The following is a 4,768-nucleotide window of genomic DNA, read 5'->3' as shown; positions in this document are numbered from 1 at the left end:
ATGAATCAGGCCATATCTTAACCATATATGTTATACACCTCCCGTCTGCGCTATAGCCGAAAGACGTCTACAACGCGGGCTCTAATTTCCGGAAAGCCGTCTTTAAACGGGCTCCCAGTAACAGGCTCCCCGCGCGCTCCCGCGAGCGCACATCGGGGAAAATCTGTGTCGGCCGTGTCCCTTGGACACAGCCAATCACAGATCGTGGTGAATGGCCAATCACAGCGGCCATTTGCCACGTGATCGGAATGTCCAATGAGAGATATCTCAAATGTAAACATATGAGATCATCTCTCATTGCCAGCTCTCCTTCCTCACACAGAGACTGCGTGTGAGGAAGAGGAGAGCCGATCAGCGGTTAGGGGACACAGAGAAATGTAATCAGGGCACTGATCACCAGTGCCCTGATTACACAAGAGGGAAATAAAATGCCATAACTGCCCACCATCAGTGCCCACAGTGCCCGCCATCAGTGCCCCCCATCAGTGCCCATAGTGTTGCCAGTCAGTGCCCATCAGTGCCTGCTCATCTAGGCACTGATGGGCACTGACTAGCAGCACTATGGGCACTGAGTGAGGGCACTGATGGTGCTGCCCATCAGTGCTCATCAGTGCCACCTGTCAGTGCTCATCAGTGTCCATCAGTGCCACGCATCAGTGCCGCCTCTCAGTGCCCATCAGTGCCGCCCATCAGTGCCGCCTCTCAGTGCCCAGCAGTGCCACCTCTCAGTGCTAATCAGTGCCGCCTATCAGTGCTCATCAGTGCCGCCTATCAGTGCCACATATCAGTGCTCATCAGTGCGGCATATTAGTACCTCCTCATCAGTGCCCATAAGTGCCACCTCATCAGTGCCCATAAGTGCCACCTCATCAGTGCCCATCAGTGCAGCCTATCAGTGCCCATCAGTGCCGCCTCATCAGCGCACATCAGTGAAGGAGGAACATTTATTTATTTTCAAAATTTACTCACAGAAAATAAGAAAAACTTTTTTATTTGCAAAATTTTCTGTCTTTTTTCTTTTTTTTGTAAGAAATAAAAAACCCAGAGGTGATTAAATACCACCAAAAAAGCTCTATTTGTGTGAAAAAAAATTATAAAAATGTCATATGGTTGCAGTGTAGCATGACCGTGCAATTGTCATTCAAAGCGTGAGAGCGCTGAAAGCTGAAAATTGGCCTGGGCAGGAAGGGGGTGAAAGTGCCCTGTAGGCAAGTGGTTAATTTAATCATAGAGGTACACATACAATAAATTGTAATTTACATTTAAGCAGTACATCTGGTTTACAAAGTTCATTTTGATATTCTTGAAGAACATAATGTTTAACTATTTTTTACTATTTTATATCTAGTAAAATGTTTAATTTAGCTTTTTTTGTGCTTTTCTGGCTCGCTGCCATTATTATTCACACACAAGAGTTTCATAGAAAGATAAAGATGAAATAAATAAATGGATAGTTATAATTAAATGTTGGTTAAATGTTGGTATGTACAGTTCATTTGTAAAGTATTCCTCTGGTCTTGGTGACGTCACGCGGCAGACGCTGCGTTCCAGCATGACACACGGAGATTAGCCGATCCCGGAAGACAACAGCCGGCTTCTTTGTCTTCGGATTCCACCTCACCAGCTTCAGTCATCTTGTCTCCTGGACTCTGGACATTGGACTCTACCACCATTTCCCAGCATCAGATCGAGCCTACTATTATGTACTCCATGTGAGTTCTTATATTTTGTGTGCCTTTTGGATTAAAAACATACTGCACTTAGAGGCGCTCCACCTGTTTGTTATTTGTAAAGTATGCAGTTTGCTTTATTTATATTATGTTAGTAGCCTTAAAGCTGAACTGCAGCCTTACCTTTTAGTACTGACCATCCGTAAAGGGACCTACCTAATACTGAAATGGATACTCCTATTTCATTGTACACTGTGGCACGTCATACAGAGCCCTTCTCATTTCCTGGCTCAAGGATGTCCAGCATCATCTAGTCCTTTCCTACCCAGCCTTACTGTCCCTGGCCTGTACCTTTTGTTCATTGTATTTTAGTTCTTTCAATCATGGTGGTTCAGCATTGTGTGGGTGTTACCTAGGGCATTCTGCATAGCAATGCAGCCTGCCTAGGATTGCCCACTTTTGCAGGCCACCCATCAAGGTATTTTGATATTTTCATAAATTCTACCAAGAAACAGCCCACTGCTTGCATCAGAACTGAAGGCTCTTGGGAGAAATAATGAGGGAGAGTATGGGGATACTGATGCCTAAACATTTTTTACCTTAAAGGGGTAACTCCACTTTTGTGGGGAAAAGAAATGGCAAATAAAGAAACAACAATATAGTGTATACAATTGCGACACAAGTACCTTTCTTTTTCAATCTGCAGCCGCTGTAATTTTCTGAAAATGCAATGCAAAATGGCTATCTGAAGAACAGAAACATCATTTCCTGCTTGTGTGATTGGCTCACTGATTTTCCCAGAAGTCTGCACTAAGATAGAAGTAAGATTTCTTGCATGCCCCGCAGCAAAAATGTCATTTTTGGTAAGATACTCCCAATAGGAACACGTCTAAAAGGATGCAGACCCAGAAGCTTTCTTTATTAGTGCCCTGCAGCTGCACAGCTGATTCATAATTATGAAACCACTCCCATTAGACTCACTCAGCAGAGAGTCACAGAGGAACAAGCAGTGAGTTCTTCAGAACAACAAATGGTAGCAATCTGTAACAAAGTTTGTTAAAATCCTTGCAATGTACATAGATTACCCAGAGGGGAATGTTTTTTTCTCAACAAAAGGGGAGTTATGCAAGGAATGCATTAGAGTAAAAAATGTTTAGGCCTGTAAGTTGCGATGTAAATGTTTAGGCCTGTAAGTTGCGATGTAAATGTTTAGGACTGTAAGTTGCGATGTAAAAGAAAACGGGATTCCTCCAGTGGTGGCTAGTGCCTAATTTACTTGGGGGGCCCACAGCCCACCACATAACCCCCCCATCGCTCGATTGATGGATCACTTGTCAGGCCCCCCGCCAGCCCCCGCACTTACCCCATGCAGGTGGCGTCTTCACCCATGCATCTCCTCCGGAGTCCTGGCAGTCGTTTCTCCTCCCGGCCAATTAGGAGTTAGGACTCACGGGCAGTCGGGTCTTAGGACTCCTGACCAATCAGGACTCAGGACCCGCTTCCTGATTGGCCTTGAGGAGAAACAGGGAGACATTAGGGAATATTAATAATAATTAGATTAGGCGGCGGGCGCATGGATTAGGGGGGCGGCACCCCTGCACCTTGTCTGGATTGGCCACCCCTGGATTCCTCAGACCAGACCACCTTCTTAAATTGCTCCTTGGTTCAGTTCTGATACTTGCATGCCCATTTTAGGTACTTTTGGCTATGGAACTGGGTCAGCATTTGGCTGTGGACACGGGTAAGCATGGGCAATCTGACCATTCTGCGGCTACACAGTCAAATGCATAACTAACTTCAAACTAACTGATTTCAACACATAAACTTCATGAGCTGCATGTTTATATGCTGCCTAATATATCCCACCAACTTTCAGATATCATTGTACTGAGACAATCAATGATATTCACTTTACCTGGCTGTGATCTTAAAGGAGAAGTACAGTCAAAGCTTCCACCTAGGTAACCATGATTCTAAAATAAAAACAATTCCTCTACTTCTCTTTTAATGAAATGGCTTATCAGTGTATATTGCTGATCAAGTAATGGGGGATAAACTAAAAATTAGACTGTTAATTTAGCAAAGTCACTGTTGTTTTCGAAAAGTGTGAAAAATTTAATTTGCAAACTTGTTCACTTAGCCTAGTAAATAAAATAAAGCTGTGTTCGCTTTGAATATCCAGGTATGAATATTGGTATTCCAATTTTGTATGTATTTGTTTTTGTGTATGTGTTGGTTATATGTGTGTATTAGAAAAGTTGCATGCTGAATTTTTTTTACTCTTGCCTTTGTGGGGAACGGCTTCAGTAATATCTATAATTATGGAATGCTTTTCAATAACAGTTTAGCAATCATGTCATTGTACATTTTAAACACTAGATGGTACTCTTGTGCAACGAATTAACAGCTTTAAATTCACTTTTCAGGGTTATACCTGCCTTCTATTGTCACTCCTGTAGTCAATTCATTTCCGTTTATTTATTTAATGATGGAAGTGGTAGGGATTTAGGGAACAGAATTTATACATATAAAAGAAAGACATTCTATACGGATTCCTCAAAAAAGAGAGAGCTGGTCTTCTCTTAGACTCTTTATAAAACTGACCCCAGGAAGCTTTTGTGCCCTTTAGACACCCAATCATATGTAGCGAAATTCAAAGAAGAAAAAAACTTTTTTACATGATTGGATGTTTGAAGCTAACACAGATTTGTTGAGTTCTGTTTATATGATTCTTGCACAGGCTTTAAATGGAATAAAAGCATTTCTGGAGCTTTTAGCAAGTTTTTGGAAATCTTTAGGGCCCATTTACTTAATTTCAGTCCATTAACCCATATCTGTTAATACGATGCGAACATACCTTAACGTGTCTAAAACAGCTGTTGGTCAGCTTAAACATGTATTGCAATATATGTGAACTAAATATCCCCATTTTTTTTCATTGCATTGTTTCCTGGAAAGGGTGTAGCAGTGTGCAGAGGGTCCATCCAGAATGTGTAGTAAAACAGCTGTGTGTCGCAGCCTGCTACAAAACAGTTGCATTCCCTTGGGGTGTTGGAGTGCCATTCAAAATGCATGGCACAGCAACACATGTTACTTCC

This window comes from Pelophylax lessonae, assembly GCF_965119305.1.
Source record: "Pelophylax lessonae genome assembly, chromosome: 3".
Lineage (NCBI taxonomy): Eukaryota > Metazoa > Chordata > Amphibia > Anura > Ranidae > Pelophylax > Pelophylax lessonae.
The sequence above is the reverse complement of the archived record's forward strand: the minus strand, read 5'-3'. Positions refer to the sequence as shown.